The sequence below is a fragment of the Phyllobates terribilis genome, unplaced genomic scaffold (assembly GCF_046119375.1).
Source record: "Phyllobates terribilis strain yellow unplaced genomic scaffold, ASM4611937v1 Scaffold_13__5_contigs__length_258822181, whole genome shotgun sequence".
NCBI lineage: Eukaryota > Metazoa > Chordata > Amphibia > Anura > Dendrobatidae > Phyllobates > Phyllobates terribilis.
The window spans coordinates 17,394,514-17,413,595 of NW_027362773.1; positions in this window are offsets into that span (position 1 = coordinate 17,394,514).

A 19,082-nucleotide genomic window follows, 5' to 3' on the forward strand; every position below is an offset into this window, starting at 1 on the left:
GAATCGCTCTGGAACTGAAATCGGAACGCTCACTGACATTTCCCCTATCTGAAAGTCTGATAAACGCCGGAAAAATGACTAAATCTAAAAAAAATTTTTTTAAACTTTTTTCAATTTTACCCCCGTGGGATATATATTCTACCCACACACATTTGAAACTCTCCTGGGGTACCCTCACACATATTATTCCCTCATTTAGTGGATATTTTCACAAAAAAATGAAATTTTCAAAAATTCTGAAAATTGGCTGAAAACGACTAAATATGAAGGACTCATCGGGCGAATCGCTCTGGAACTGAAATCGGAACACTCACTGACATTTCCCCTATCTGAAAGTCTGATAAACGCCGGAAAAATGACTAAGTCTAAAAAAAATTTTTTTTCAACTTTTTTCAATTTTACCACCTTTGGATATATCTTCTACCCACACACATTTGGAACTCTCCTGGGGTACCCTCACACATATTATTCCCTCATTTAGTGGATATTTTCACAAAAAAGTGAAATTTTCAATATTGTGAAAATTGGCTGAAAACGACTTAATATGAAGGACTCATCGGGCGAATTGCTCTGGAACTGAAATTGGAACGCTCGCTGACATTTCCCCTATCTGAAAGTCTTCTAAACACCGGAAAAATGACTAAGTCCAACAAAAAATTTTTTTCAACTTTTTTCAATTTTACTCCCGTGGGATATATATTCTGCCCACACACATTTGGAACTCTCCTGGGATACCCTCACACATATTATTCCCTCATTTAGTGGATATTTTCACAAAAAAGTGAAATTTTCAAAAATTCTGAAAATTGGCTGAAAACGACTAAATATGAAGGACTCATCGGGCAAATCGCTCTGGTACTGAAATTGGAACGCTCACTGACATTTCCCCTATCTGAAAGTCTGATAAACGCCGGAAAAATGACTAAGTCCAAAAAAAAAATTTTTCACCTTTTTTCAATTTTACCCCCGTGGGATATATATTCTACCCACACACGTTTGGAACTCTCCTGGGGTACCCTCACACGTATTATTCCCTCATTTAGTGGATATTTTCACAAAAAAGTGAAATTTTCAAAATTGGGAAAATTGGCTGAACACGACTTAATATGAAGGACTCATCGGGCGAATCGCTCTGGAACTGAAATCTGAATGCTCACTGACATTTCCCCTATCTGAAAGTCTGATAAACGCTGAAAAAATAAATAAGTCTAAAAAAAATTTTTTTTCAACTTTTTCAGTTTTACCTCCGTGGGATGTATCTTCTACCCACACACATTTGGAACTCTACTGGGGTACCCTCACACATATTATTCCCTCATTTAGTGGATATTTTCACAAAAAAAGTGAAATTTTCAAAATTCTGGAAATTGGCTGAAAACGACTAAATATGAAGGACTCATCAGCTGAATCGCTCTGGAACTGAAATCGGAACGCTCACTGACATTTCACCTATCTGAAAGTCTGATAAACGCTAAAAAAATGACTAAGTCCAAAAAAAAAAATTTTTCACCTTTTTTCAACTTTACCCCCGTGGGATATATATTCTACCCACACACATTTGGAACTCTCCTGGGGTACCCTCACACATATTATTCCATCATTTAGTGAATATTTTCACAAAAAAGTAAAATTTTCAAAAATTCAGAAAATTGGCTGAAAATGACTAAATATGAGGGACTCATTGGGCGAATCGCTCTGAAACTGAAATCGGAAGGCTCACTGACATTTCCCCTATCTGAAAGTCTGATAAACGCCGGTAAAATGACTAAGTCCAAAAAAACATTTTTTCACCTTTTTTCAATTTTACCCCTGTGGGATATATATTCTACCCACACACATTTGGAACTCTACTGGGGTACCCTCACACATATTATTCCCTCATTTAGTGGATATTTTCACAAAAAAGTGAAATTTTCAAAAATTCTGAAAATTGGCTGAAAACGACTAAATATGAAGGACTCATCGGGCGAATCGCTCTGGAACTGAAATCGGAACGCTTCTGACATTTCCCCTATCTGAAAGTCTGATAAACGCCGGAAAAATTACTAAGTCTAAAAAAAAAATTTTTTCAACTTTTTTCAATTTTACCCCCGTGGGATATATATTCTACCCACACACATTTGGAACTCTCCTGGGGTACCCTCACACATATTATTCCCTCATTTAGTGGATATTTTCACAAAAAAGTGAAATTTTCAAAAATTCTGAAAATTGGCTGAAAGCGACTAAATATGAAGGACTCATCAGGCGAATCGCTCTGGTACTGAAATCGGAACGCTCACTGACATTTCCCCTATCTGAAAGTCTGATAAACGCCGGAAAAATTACTAATTCTAAAAAAAAAATTTTTTAAACTTTTTTCAATTTTACCCCGTGGGATATATATTCTACCCACACACATTTGGAACTCTCCTGGGGTACCCTCACACATATTATTCCCTCATTTAGTGGATATTTTCACAAAACAGTGAAATTTTCAAAAATTCTGAAAATTGGCTGAAAACGACTAAATATGAAGGACTCATCGGGCGAATCGCTCTGGAACTGAAATTGGAACGCTCACTGACATTTCCCCTATCTGAAAGTCTGATAAACGCTGAAAAAATGACTAAGTTCAAAAAAAAAAATTTTTCACCTTTTTCCAATTTTACCCCCGTGGGATATATATTCTACCCACACACATTTGGAACTCTCCTGGGGTACCCTCACACATAGTATTCCCTCATTTAGTGGATATTTTCCCAAAAAAGTGAAATTTTCAAAATTCTGAAAATTGGCTGAAAATGACTAAATATGAAGGACTTATCAGGCGAATCGCTCTGGAACTGAAATAGGAACGCTCACTGACATTTCCCCTATCTGAAAGTCTGATAAACACCGGAAAAATGACTAAGTCGAAAAAAAAAAAAATGTCAACTTTTTTCAATTTTACCCCCGTGGGATATATATTGTACCCACACACATTTGGAACTCTCCTGGGGTACCCTCATACATATTATTCCCTCATTTAGTGAAAAAGTGAAATTTTCAAAATTCTGAAAATTGGCTGAAAACGACTAAATATGAATGACTCATCGGGCGAATCGCTCTGGAACTGAAATCGGAACGCTCACTGACATTTCCCCTATCTGAAAGTCTGATAAACGCCGGAAAAATGACTAGGTCCAAAAAAAATTTTTTCACCTTTTTTCCATTTTACCCCCGTGGGATATATATTCTACCCACACACATTTGGAACTCTCCTGGGCTACCCTCACACATATTATTCCCTCATTTAGTGGATATTTTCACAAAAAAGTGAAATTTTCAAAAATTCAGAAAATTGGCTGAAAATGACTAAATATGAAGGACTCATCAGGCGAATCGCTCTGGAACTGAAATTGGAACGCTCACTGACATTTCCTCTATCTGAAAGTCTGATAAACGCCGGAAAAATGACAAATTCTAAAAAAAAAATTTTTTCAACTTTTTTCAATTTTACCCCCGTGGGATATATATTCTACCCACACACATTTGGAACTCTCCTGGGGTACCCTCACACATATCATTCCCTCATTTAGTGGATATTTTCACAAAAAAGTAAAATTTTCAAAATTCTGAAAATTGGCTGAAAACGACTAAATATGAAGGATTCATCGGGCGAATCGCTCTGGAACTGAAATCGGAATGCTCACTGACATTTCACCTATCTGAAAGTCTGATAAACGCTGAAACAGTGACTAAGTCCAAAAAAAAAAAATTTTTCACCTTTTTCCAATTTTACCCCGTGGGATATATATTCTACCCACACACATTTGGAACTCTCCTGGGGTACCCTCACACATATTATTCCCTCATTTAGTGGATATTTTCACAAAAAAGTGAAATTTTCAAAAATTCAGAAAATTGGCTGAAAATGACTAAATATGAGGGACTCATTGGGCGAATCGCTCTGGAACTGAAATCGGAAGGCTCACTGACATTTCCTCTATCTGAAAGTCTGATAAACAACGGAAAAATTACTAATTCTAAAAAAAAAATTTTTTCAACTTTTTTCAATTTTACCCCGTGGGATATATATTCTACCCACACACATTTGGAACTCTCCTAGGGTACCCTCACACATATTATTCCCTCATTTAGTGGATATTTTCACAAAAAAGTGAAATTTTCAAAAATTCTGAAAATTGGCTGAAAATGACTAAATATGAAGGACTCATCGGGCGAATCGCTCTGGAACTGAAATAGGAACGCTCACTGACATTTCCCCTATCTGAAAGTCTGATAAACGCCGGAAAATGACTAAGTCGAAAAAAAAAAATTTTGTTCACCTTTTTTCAATTTTACACCCGTGGGATATATATTCTACCCACACACATTTGGAACTCTCCTGGGGTACCCTCACACATATTATTCAATCATTTAGTGGATATTTTCACAAAAAAGTGAAATTTTCAAAATTCGGAAAATTGGCTGAAAACGACTAAATATGAAGGTTTCATCGGGCGAATCGCTCTGGAACTGAAATCGGAACACTCACTGACATTTCCCTTATCTGAAAGTCTGATAAACACTGAAAAAATGACTAAGTCCAAAAAATAAAATTTTTCACCTTTTTTCAATTTTACCCCCGTGGGATATATATTCTACCCACACACATTTGGAACTCTCCTGGGGTACCCTCACACATATTATTCCCTCATTTAGTGGATATTTTCACAAAAAAGTGAAATTTTCAAAAATTCTGAAAATTGGCAGAAAACGACTAAATATGAAGGACTCATCGGGCGAATCGCTCTGGAACTGAAATCGGAACACTCACTGACATTTCCCCTATCTGAAAGTCTGTAAACGCCGGAAAAATGACTAGGTCCAAAAAAAAATTTTTTCACCTTTTTTCAATTTTACCCCCGTGGGATATATATTCTACCCACACACATTTGGAACTCTCCTGGGGTACCCTCATACATATTATTCCCTCATTTAGTGAAAAAGTGAAATTTTCAAAATTCTGAAAATTAGCTGAAAACGACTAAATATGAAGGACTCATCGGGCGATTCACTCTGGAATTGAAATTGGAACGCTCACTGACATTTCCCCTATCTGAAAGTCTTCTAAACGCCGGAAAAATGACTAAGTCCAAAAAAAAAAAATTTTCACCTTTTTCCAATTTTACCCCCATGGGATATATATTCTACCCACACACATTTGGAACTCTCCTGGGCTACCCTCACACATATTATTCCCTCATTTAGTGGATATTTTCACAAAAAAGTGAAATTTTCAAAATTCTGAAAATTGGCTGAAAATGACTAAATATGAAGGACTCATCAGGCGAATCGCTCTGGAACTGAAATAGGAATGCTCACTGACATTTCCCCTATCTGAAAGTCTGATAAACGCCGGAAAAATGACTAAGTCGAAAAAAAAAAAAATTTCAACTTTTTTCAATTTTACCCCCGTGGGATATATATTCTACCCACACACATTTGGAACTCTCCTGGGGTACCCTCACACATATTATTCCCTCATTTAGTGGATATTTTCACAAAAAAGTGAAATTTTCAAAAATTCCGAAAATTGGCTGAAAACGACTAAATATGAAGGACTCATCGGGCGAATCGCTCTGGAACAGAAGTAGGAACGCTCACTGACATTTCCCCTATCTGAAAGTCTGATAAACGCCGGAAAAATGAATAAGTCGAAAAAAAAAAATTTTGTTCACCTTTTTTCAATTTTACCCCCGTGGGATATATATTCTACCCACACACATTTGGAACTCTCCTGGGGTACCCTCACACATATTATTCCCTCATTTAGCGGATATTTTCACAAAAAAAGTGAAATTTTCAAAATTCTGAAAATTGGCTGAAAACGTCTAAATATGAAGGACTCATCGGGCGAATCGCTCTTGAACTGAAATCGGAATGCTCACTGACATTTCCCCTATCTGAAAGTCTGATAAACGCCAGAAAAATGACTAGGTCCAAAAAAATTTTTTTTCACCTTTTTTCAATTTTACCCCTGTGGGATATATATTCTACCCACACACATTTGGAACTCTCCTGGGGTACCCTCACACATATTATTCCCTCATTTAGTGGATATTTTCACAAAAAAGTGAAATTTTCAAAAATTCTGAAAATTGGCTGAAAGCGACTAAATATGAAGGACTCATCGGGCGAATCGCTCTGGAACTGAAATCGGAACACTCACTGACATTTTCCCTATCTGAAAGTCTGATAAACGCCGGAAAAATGACTAAGTCCAAAAAAAAAATTTTTCACCTTTTTTCAATTGTACCCCCGTGGGATATATATTCTACCCACACACATTTGGAACTCTCCTGGGGTACCCTCACACATATTATTCCCTCATTTAGTGGATATTTTCACAAAAAAAGTGAAATTTTCAAAATTCTGAAAATTGGCTGAAAACGTCTAAATATGAAGGACTCATCGGGCGAATCGCTCTGGAACTGAAATCGGAACGCTCACTGACATTTCCCCTATCTGAAAGTCTGATAAACGCCGGAAAAATTACTAATTCTAAAAAAAATTTTTTCAACTTTTTTCAATTTTACCCCCGTGGGATATATATTCTACCCACACACATTTGGAACTCTCCTGGGGTACCCTCACACATATTATTCCCTCATTTAGTGGATATTTTCACAAAAAAGTGAAATTTTCAAAATTCTGAAAATTGGCTGAAAATGACTAAATATGAAGGACTCATCAGGCGAATCGCTCTGGAACTGAAATAGGAATGCTCACTGACATTTCCCCTATCTGAAAGTCTGATAAACACCGGAAAAATGACTAAGTCGAAAAAAAAAAAAAATGTCAACTTTTTTCAATTTTACCCCCGTGGGATATATATTCTACCCACACACATTTGGAACTCTCCTGGGGTACCCTCATACATATTATTCCCTCATTTAGTGAAAAAATGAAATTTTCAAAATTCTGAAAATTGGCTGAAAACGACTAAATATGAAGGAATCATCGGGCGAATCGCTCTGGAACTGAAATCGGAACGCTCACTGACATTTCTACTATTTGAAAGTCTGATAAATGCTGGAAAAATTACTAATTCTGAAAAAAAAAATTTTTCAACTTTTTTCAATTTTACCCCCGTGGGATATATATTCTACCCACACACATTTGGAACTCTCCTGGGGTACCCTCACACATATTATTCCCTCATTTAGCGGATATTTTCACAAAAAAAGTGAAATTTTCAAAATTCTGAAAATTGGCTGAAAACGTCTAAATATGAAGGACTCATCGGGCGAATCGCTCTTGAACTGAAATCGGAATGCTCACTGACATTTCCCCTATCTGAAAGTCTGATAAACGCCAGAAAAATGACTAGGTCCAAAAAAAATTTTTTTCACCTTTTTTCAATTTTACCCCTGTGGGATATATATTCTACCCACACACATTTGGAACTCTCCTGGGGTACCCTCACACATATTATTCCCTCATTTAGTGGATATTTTCACAAAAAAGTGAAATTTTCAAAAATTCTGAAAATTGGCTGAAAGCGACTAAATATGAAGGACTCATCGGGCGAATCGCTCTGGAACTGAAATCGGAACACTCACTGACATTTTCCCTATCTGAAAGTCTGATAAACGCCGGAAAAATGACTAAGTCCAAAAAAAAAATTTTTCACCTTTTTTCAATTTTACCCCCGTGGGATATATATTCTACCCACACACATTTGGAACTCTCCTGGGGTACCCTCACACATATTATTCCCTCATTTAGTGAAAAAGTGAAATTTTCAAAATTCTGAAAATTAGCTGAAAACGACTAAATATGAAGGACTCATCGGGCGATTCACTCTGGAATTGAAATTGGAACGCTCACTGACATTTCCCCTATCTGAAAGTCTTCTAAACGCCGGAAAAATGACTAAGTCCAAAAAAAAAAAATTTTCACCTTTTTCCAATTTTACCCCCATGGGATATATATTCTACCCACACACATTTGGAACTCTCCTGGGCTACCCTCACACATATTATTCCCTCATTTAGTGGATATTTTCACAAAAAAGTGAAATTTTCAAAATTCTGAAAATTGGCTGAAAATGACTAAATATGAAGGACTCATCAGGCGAATCGCTCTGGAACTGAAATAGGAATGCTCACTGACATTTCCCCTATCTGAAAGTCTGATAAACGCCGGAAAAATGACTAAGTCGAAAAAAAAAAAAATTTCAACTTTTTTCAATTTTACCCCCGTGGGATATATATTCTACCCACACACATTTGGAACTCTCCTGGGGTACCCTCACACATATTATTCCCTCATTTAGTGGATATTTTCACAAAAAAGTGAAATTTTCAAAAATTCCGAAAATTGGCTGAAAACGACTAAATATGAAGGACTCATCGGGCGAATCGCTCTGGAACAGAAGTAGGAACGCTCACTGACATTTCCCCTATCTGAAAGTCTGATAAACGCCGGAAAAATGAATAAGTCGAAAAAAAAAAATTTTGTTCACCTTTTTTCAATTTTACCCCCGTGGGATATATATTCTACCCACACACATTTGGAACTCTCCTGGGGTACCCTCACACATATTATTCCCTCATTTAGCGGATATTTTCACAAAAAAAGTGAAATTTTCAAAATTCTGAAAATTGGCTGAAAACGTCTAAATATGAAGGACTCATCGGGCGAATCGCTCTTGAACTGAAATCGGAATGCTCACTGACATTTCCCCTATCTGAAAGTCTGATAAACGCCAGAAAAATGACTAGGTCCAAAAAAATTTTTTTTCACCTTTTTTCAATTTTACCCCTGTGGGATATATATTCTACCCACACACATTTGGAACTCTCCTGGGGTACCCTCACACATATTATTCCCTCATTTAGTGGATATTTTCACAAAAAAGTGAAATTTTCAAAAATTCTGAAAATTGGCTGAAAGCGACTAAATATGAAGGACTCATCGGGCGAATCGCTCTGGAACTGAAATCGGAACGCTCACTGACATTTCCCCTATCTGAAAGTCTGATAAACGCCGGAAAAATTACTAATTCTAAAAAAAATTTTTTCAACTTTTTTCAATTTTACCCCCGTGGGATATATATTCTACCCACACACATTTGGAACTCTCCTGGGGTACCCTCACACATATTATTCCCTCATTTAGTGGATATTTTCACAAAAAAGTGAAATTTTCAAAATTCTGAAAATTGGCTGAAAATGACTAAATATGAAGGACTCATCAGGCGAATCGCTCTGGAACTGAAATAGGAATGCTCACTGACATTTCCCCTATCTGAAAGTCTGATAAACACCGGAAAAATGACTAAGTCGAAAAAAAAAAAAAATGTCAACTTTTTTCAATTTTACCCCCGTGGGATATATATTCTACCCACACACATTTGGAACTCTCCTGGGGTACCCTCATACATATTATTCCCTCATTTAGTGAAAAAATGAAATTTTCAAAATTCTGAAAATTGGCTGAAAACGACTAAATATGAAGGAATCATCGGGCGAATCGCTCTGGAACTGAAATCGGAACGCTCACTGACATTTCTACTATTTGAAAGTCTGATAAACGCCGGAAAAATGACTAGGTCCAAAAAAAAATTTTCTCACCTTTTTTCAATTTTACCCCCGTGGGATATATATTCTACCCACACACATTTGGAACTCTCCTGGGGTACCCTCACACATATTATTCACTCATTTAGTGGATATTTTCACAAAAAAGTGAAATTTTCAAAATTCTGAAAATTGGCTGAAAATGACTAAATATGAAGGTCTCATCGGGCGAATCGCTCTGGAACTGAAATCGGAACGCTCACTGACATTTCCCCTATCTGAAAGTCTGATAAATGCTGGAAAAATTACTAATTCTGAAAAAAAAAATTTTTCAACTTTTTTCAATTTTACCCCCGTGGGATATATATTCTACCCACACACATTTGGAACTCTCCTGGGGTACCCTCACACATATTATTCCCTCATTTAGCGGATATTTTCACAAAAAAAGTGAAATTTTCAAAATTCTGAAAATTGGCTGAAAACGTCTAAATATGAAGGACTCATCGGGCGAATCGCTCTTGAACTGAAATCGGAATGCTCACTGACATTTCCCCTATCTGAAAGTCTGATAAACGCCAGAAAAATGACTAGGTCCAAAAAAAATTTTTTTCACCTTTTTTCAATTTTACCCCTGTGGGATATATATTCTACCCACACACATTTGGAACTCTCCTGGGGTACCCTCACACATATTATTCCCTCATTTAGTGGATATTTTCACAAAAAAGTGAAATTTTCAAAAATTCTGAAAATTGGCTGAAAGCGACTAAATATGAAGGACTCATCGGGCGAATCGCTCTGGAACTGAAATCGGAACACTCACTGACATTTTCCCTATCTGAAAGTCTGATAAACGCCGGAAAAATGACTAAGTCCAAAAAAAAAATTTTTCACCTTTTTTCAATTTTACCCCCGTGGGATATATATTCTACCCACACACATTTGGAACTCTCCTGGGGTACCCTCACACATATTATTCCCTCATTTAGTGGATATTTTCACAAAAAAAGTGAAATTTTCAAAATTCTGAAAATTGGCTGAAAACGTCTAAATATGAAGGACTCATCGGGCGAATCGCTCTGGAACTGAAATCGGAACGCTCACTGACATTTCCCCTATCTGAAAGTCTGATAAACGCCGGAAAAATTACTAATTCTAAAAAAAATTTTTTCAACTTTTTTCAATTTTACCCCCGTGGGATATATATTCTACCCACACACATTTGGAACTCTCCTGGGGTACCCTCACACATATTATTCCCTCATTTAGTGGATATTTTCACAAAAAAGTGAAATTTTCAAAATTCTGAAAATTGGCTGAAAATGACTAAATATGAAGGACTCATCAGGCGAATCGCTCTGGAACTGAAATAGGAATGCTCACTGACATTTCCCCTATCTGAAAGTCTGATAAACGCCGGAAAAATGACTAAGTCGAAAAAAAAAAAAAATGTCAACTTTTTTCAATTTTACCCCCGTGGGATATATATTCTACCCACACACATTTGGAACTCTCCTGGGGTACCCTCATACATATTATTCCCTCATTTAGTGAAAAAATGAAATTTTCAAAATTCTGAAAATTGGCTGAAAACGACTAAATATGAAGGAATCATCGGGCGAATCGCTCTGGAACTGAAATCGGAACGCTCACTGACATTTCTACTATTTGAAAGTCTGATAAACGCCGGAAAAATGACTAGGTCCAAAAAAAAATTTTCTCACCTTTTTTCAATTTTACCCCCGTGGGATATATATTCTACCCACACACATTTGGAACTCTCCTGGGGTACCCTCACACATATTATTCACTCATTTAGTGGATATTTTCACAAAAAAGTGAAATTTTCAAAATTCTGAAAATTGGCTGAAAATGACTAAATATGAAGGTCTCATCGGGCGAATCGCTCTGGAACTGAAATCGGAACGCTCACTGACATTTCCCCTATCTGAAAGTCTGATAAATGCTGGAAAAATTACTAATTCTGAAAAAAAAATTTTTTCAACTTTTTTCAATTTTACCCCCGTGGGATATATATTCTACCCACACACATTTGGAACTCTCCTGGGGTACCTTCACACATGTTATTCCCTCATTTAGTGGATATTTTCACAAAAAAGTGAAATTTTCAAAAATTCTGAAAATTGGCTGAAAATGACTAAATATGAAGGACTCATTGGGCGAATAGCTCTGGAACTGAAATCGGAACGCTCACTGACATTTCCCCTATCTGAAAGTCTGATAAACGCCAGAAAAATGACTAGGTCCAAAAAAAATTTTTTTCACCTTTTTTCAATTTTACCCCCGTGGGATATTTATTCTACCCACACACATTTGGAACTCTCCTGGGGTACCCTCACACATATTATTCCCTCATTTAGAGGATATTTTCACAAAAAAGTGAAATTTTCAAAATTCTGAAAATTGGCTGAACGCGACTAAATATGAAGGACTCATCGGGCGAATCGCTCTGGTACTGAAATCGGAACGCTCACTCACATTTCCCCTATCTGGAAGTCTGATAAACGCTGAAAAAATGACTAAGTCCAAAAAAAAAAATGTTTCACCTTTTTTCAATTTCACCCCCTTGGGATATATATTCTACCCACACACATTTGGAACTCTCCTGGGGTACCCTCACACATATTATTCCCTCATTTAGTGGATATTTTCACAAAAAAGTGAAATTTTCAAAAATTCTGAAAATTGGCTGAAAACGACTAAATATGAAGGACTCATCGGGCGAATCGCTCTGGAACTGAAATCGGAACGCTCACTGACATTTCCCCTATCTGAAAGTCTGATAAACGCCGGAAAAATGAATAATTCTAAAAAAAAAAATTTTTTTTCACCTTTTTTCAATTTTACCCCCGAGGGATATATATTCTACCCACACACATTTGGAACTCTCCTGGGGTACCCTCACACATATTATTCCCTTATTTAGTGGATATTTTCACAAAAAGTGACATTTTCAAAAATTCAGAAAATTGGCTGAAAACAACTAAATATGAAGGACTCATCGGGCGAATCGCTCTGAAATTGAAATTGGAATGCTCACTGACATTTCCCCTATCTGAAAGTCTTCTAAACGCCGGAAAAATGACTAAGTCCAACAAAAATTTTTTTTAAACTGTTTTCAATTTTACCCCCGTGGGATATATATTCTACCCACACACATTTGGAACTCTCCTGGGGTACCCTCACACATATTATTCCCTCATTTAGTGGATATTTTCACAAAAAAGTGAAATTTTCAAAAATTCTGAAAATTGGCTGAAAATGACTAAATATGAAGGACTCATTGGGCGAATCGCTCTGGAACTGAAATCGGAACGCACACTGACATTTCCCCTATCTGAAAGTCTGATAAACGCCGGAAAAATAACTAAGTCGAGAAAAAAAAATTTTGTTCATCTTTTTTCAATTTTACCCCCGTGGGATATATATTCTACCCACACACATTTGGAACTCTCCTGGGGTACCCTCACACATATTATTCCCTCATTTAGTGGATATTTTCACAAAAAAAGTGAAATTTTCAAAATTCTGAAAATTGGCTGAAAACGTCTAAATATGAAGGACTCATCGGGTGAATCGCTCTGGAACTGAAATCGGAACGCTCACTGACATTTCCCCTATCTGAAAGTCTGATAAACGCCAGAAAAATGACTAGGTCCAAAAAAAATTTTTTTCACCTTTTTTCAGTTTTACCCCCGTGGGATATATATTCTACCCACACACATTTGGAACTCTCCTGGGGTACCCTCACACATATTATTCCCTCATTTAGTGGATATTTTCACAAAAAAGTGAAATTTTTAAAATTCTGAAAATTGTCTGAAAACGACTAAATATGAAGGACTCATCGGGCGAATCGCTCTGGAACTGAAATCGGAATGCTCACTGACATTTCCCCTATCTGAAAGTCTGATAAACGGCGGAAAAATGACTAGGTCCAAAAAATTTTTTCACCTTTTTTCAATTTTACCCCCGTTGGATATATATTCTACCCACACACATTTGGAACTCTCCTGGGGTACCCTCACACATATTATTCCCTCATTTAGTGGATTTTTACACAAAAAAGTGAAATTTTCAAAATTCTGAAAATTGTCTGAAAATGACTAAATATGAAGGACTCATCGGGCGAATCGCTCTGGAACTGAAATCGGAATGCTCACTGACATTTCCCCTATCTGAAAGTCTGATAAACGCCGGAAAAATGACTAATTCTAAAAAAAAAATGTTTTCAACTTTTTTCAATTTTACCCACGTGGGATATATATTCTACCCACACACATTTGGAACTCTCCTGGGGTACCCTCACACATATTATTCCCTCATTTAGTGGATATTTTCACAAAAAAGTGAAATTTTCAAAAATTCTGAAAATTGGCTGAAAATGACTAAATATGAAGGACTCATTGGGCGAATCGCTCTGGAACTGAAATCGGAACGCACACTGACATTTCCCCTATCTGAAAGTCTGATAAACGCCGGAAAAATAACTAAGTCGAGAAAAAAAAATTTTGTTCATCTTTTTTCAATTTTACCCCCGTGGGATATATATTCTACCCACACACATTTGGAACTCTCCTGGGGTACCCTCACACATATTATTCCCTCATTTAGTGGATATTTTCACAAAAAAAGTGAAATTTTCAAAATTCTGAAAATTGGCTGAAAACGTCTAAATATGAAGGACTCATCGGGTGAATCGCTCTGGAACTGAAATCGGAACGCTCACTGACATTTCCCCTATCTGAAAGTCTGATAAACGCCAGAAAAATGACTAGGTCCAAAAAAAATTTTTTTCACCTTTTTTCAATTTTACCCCCGTGGGATATATATTCTACCCACACACATTTGGAACTCTCCTGGGGTACCCTCACACATATTATTCCCTCATTTAGTGGATATTTTCACAAAAAAGTGAAATTTTCAAAAATTCTGAAAATTGTCTGAAAGCGACTAAATATGAAGGACTCATCGGGCGAATCGCTCTGGAACTGAAATCGGAACGCTCACTGACATTTCCCCTATCTGAAAGTCTGATAAACGCCGGAAAAATGACTAAGTCGAAAAAAAAAATTTTTTTCAACTTTTTTAAATGTTACCCCCGTGGGATATATATTCTACCCACACACATTTGGAACTCTCCTGGGGTACACTCACACATATTATTCCCTCATTTAGTGGATATTTTCACAAAAAAGTGAAATTTTCAAAATTCTGAAAATTGGCTGAAAACGACTAAATATGAAGGACTCATCGGGCGAATCGCTCTGGAACTGAAATCGGAACGCTCACTGACATTTCCCCTATCTGAAAGTCTGATAAACGCCGGAAAAATGACTAGGTCCAAAAAAAATTTTTTTCACCTTTTTTCAGTTTTACCCCCGTGGGATATATATTCTACCCACACACATTTGGAACTCTCCTGGGGTACCCTCACACATATTATTCCCTCATTTAGTGGATATTTTCACAAAAAAGTGAAATTTTTAAAATTCTGAAAATTGTCTGAAAACGACTAAATATGAAGGACTCATCGGGCGAATCGCTCTGGAACTGAAATCGGAATGCTCACTGACATTTCCCCTATCTGAAAGTCTGATAAACGGCGGAAAAATGACTAGGTCCAAAAAATTTTTTCACCTTTTTTCAATTTTACCCCCGTTGGATATATATTCTACCCACACACATTTGGAACTCTCCTGGGGTACCCTCACACATATTATTCCCTCATTTAGTGGATTTTTACACAAAAAAGTGAAATTTTCAAAATTCTGAAAATTGTCTGAAAATGACTAAATATGAAGGACTCATCGGGCGAATCGCTCTGGAACTGAAATCGGAATGCTCACTGACATTTCCCCTATCTGAAAGTCTGATAAACGCCGGAAAAATGACTAATTCTAAAAAAAAAATGTTTTCAACTTTTTTCAATTTTACCCACGTGGGATATATATTCTACCCACACACATTTGGAACTCTCCTGGGGTACCCTCACACATATTATTCCCTCATTTAGTGGATATTTTCACAAAAAAGTGAAATTTTCAAAAATTCTGAAAATTGGCTGAAAACGACTAAATATGAAGGACTCATCGGGCGAATCGCTCTGGAATTGAAATTGGAACGCTCACTGACATTTCCCCTATCTGAAAGTCTTCTAAACGCCGGAAAAATGACTAATTCCAACAAAAAATTTTTTTAAACTTTTTTCAATTTTACCCCTGTGGGATATATATTCTACCCACACACATTTGGAACTCTCCTGGGGTACCCTCACACATATTATTCCCTCATTTAGTGGATATTTTCACAAAAAAAGTGAAATTTTCAAAAATTCTGAAAATTGGCTGAAAATGACTAAATATGAAGGACTCATCGGGCGAATCGCTCTGGAACTGAAATTGGAACGCTCACTGACATTTCCCCTATCTGAAAGTCTGATAAACGCTGAAAAAATGACTAAGTCGAAAAAAAAAAAATTTTTCACCTTTTTTCAATTTTACCCCCGTGGGATATATATTCTACCCACACACATTTGGAACTCTCCTGGGGTACCCTCACACATATTATTCCCTCTTTTAGTGGACATTTTCACAAAAAAGTGAAATTTTCAAAAATTCTGAAAATTGGCTGAAAGCGACTAAATATGAAGGACTCATCGGGCGAATCGCTCTGGTACTGAAATCGGAACGCTCACTCACATTTCCCCTATCTGGAAGTCTGATAAACGCTGAAAAAATGACTAAGTCCAAAAAAAAAAATGTTTCACCTTTTTTCAATTTCACCCCCTTGGGATATATATTCTACCCACACACATTTGGAACTGTCCTGGGGTACCCTCACACATATTATTCCCTCATTTAGTGGATATTTTCACAAAAAAGTGAAATTTTCAAAAATTCTGAAAATTTGCTGAAAACGACTAAATATGAAGGACTCATCGGGCGAATCGCTCTGGAACTGAAATCGGAACGCTCACTGACATTTCCCCTATCTGAAAGTCTGATAAACGCCGGAAAAATGAATAATTCTAAAAAAAAATTTTTTTTTTCACCTTTTTTCAATTTTACCCCCGAGGGATATATATTCTACCCACACACATTTGGAACTCTCCTGGGGTACCCTCACACATATTATTCCCTCATTTAGTGGATATTTTCACAAAAAAGTGACATTTTCAAAAATTCAGAAAATTGGCTGAAAACAACTAAATATGAAGGACTCATCGGGCGAATCGCTCTGAAATTGAAATTGGAATGCTCACTGACATTTCCCCTATCTGAAAGTCTTCTAAACGCCGGAAAAATGACTAAGTCCAACAAAAATTTTTTTAAACTTTTTTCAATTTTACCCCCGTGGGATATATATTCTACCCACACACATTTTGAACTCTCCTGGGGTAACCTCACACATATTATTCCCTCATTTAGTGGATATTTTCACAAAAAAGTGAAATTTTCAAAAATTCTGAAAATTGGCTGAAAACAACTAAATATGAAGCACTCATCGGGCGAATCGCTCTGGAACTGAAATCGGAACGCTCACTGACATTTCCCCTATCTGAAAGTCTGATAAACGCCGGAAAAATTACTAATTCTAAAAAAAAAATTTTTTCCACTTTTTTCAATTTTACCCCCGTGGGACATATTCTACCCACACACATTTGGAACACTCCTGGGGTACCCTCACACATATTATTCCCTCATTTAGTGGATATTTTCACAAAAAAGTGAAATTTTCAAAAATTCTGAAAATTTGCTGAAAACGACTAAATATGAAGGACTCATCGGGCGAATCGCTCTGGAACTGAAATCGGAACGCTCACTGACATTTCCCCTATCTGAAAGTCTGATAAACGCCGGAAAAATGAATAATTCTAAAAAAAAATATTTTTTTTCACCTTTTTTCAATTTTACCCCCGAGGGATATATATTCTACCCACACACATTTGGAGCTCTCCTGGGGTACCCTCACACATATTATTCCCTCATTTAGTGGATATTTTCACAAAAAAGTGAAATTTTCAAAAATTCGGAAAATTGGCTGAAAGCTATTAAATATGAAGGACTCATCGGGCGTATCACTCTGGTACTGAAATCGGAATGCTCACTGACATTTGCCCTAATTGAAAGTCTGATAAACGCCGGAAAAATGACTAAGTCCAACAAAAAAATTTTTTAAACTTTGTTCAATTTTACCGCCGTGGGATATATATTCTACCCACACACATTTGGAACTCTCCTGGGGTACCCTCACACATATTATTCCCTCATTTAGTGGATATTTTCACAAAAAATTGAAATTTTCAAAAATTCAGAAAATTGGCTGAAAACGACTAAATATGAAGGACTCATCGGGCGAATCGCTCTGGAATTGAAATTGGAACGCTCACTGACATTTCCCCTATCTGAAAGTCTTCTAAACGCCGGAAAAATGACTAATTCCAACAAAAATTTTTTTTTAACTTTTTTCAATTTTACCCCCGTGGGATATATATTCTACCCACACACATTTGGAACTCTGCTGGGGTACCCTCACACATATTATTCCCTCATTTAGTGGATATTTTCACAAAAAAGTGAAATTTTCAAAAATTCTGAAAATTGGCTGAAAATGACTAAATATGAAGGACTCATCGGGCGAATCGCTCTGGTACTGAAATCGGAACGCTCACTGACATTTCCCCTATCTGGAAGTTTGATAAACGCTGAAAAAATGACTAAGTCCAAAAAAAAAAATGTTTCACCTTTTTTCAGTTTCACCCCCTTGGGATATATATTCTACCCACACACATTTGGAACTCTCCTGGGGTTCCCTCACACATATTATTCCCTCATTTAGTGGATATTTTCACAAAAAAGTGAAATTTTCAAAAATTCTGAAAATTTGCTGAAAACGACTAAATATGAAGGACTCATCAGGCGAATCGCTCTGGAACTGAAATCGGAACGCTCACTGACATTTCCCCTATCTGAAAGTCTGATAAACGCCGGAAAAATGAGTAATTCTAAAAAAAAATATTTTTTTTCACCTTTTTTCAATTTTACCCCCGAGGGATATATATTCTACCCACACACATTTGGACCTCTCCTGGGGTACCCTCACACATATTATTCCCTCATTTAGTGGATATTTTCACAAAAAAGTGAAATTTTCAAAAATTCTGAAAATTGGCTGAAAACGACTAAATATGAAGGACTCATCGGGCTAATCGCTCTGGAACTGAAATCGGAACGCTCACTGATATTTCCCCTATCTGAAAGTCTGATAAACGCCGGAAAAATGACTAAGTCTAAAAAAAATTTTTTTTCAACTTTTGTCAATTTTACCCCCGTGGGATATATATTCTACCCACACACATTTGGAACTCTCCTGGGATACCCTCACACATAATATTCCGTCATTTAGTGGATATTTTCACAAAAAAGTGAAATTTTCAAAAATTCTGAAAATTGGCTGAAAGCGACTAAATATGAAGGACTCATCGGGCGAATCACTCTGGTACTG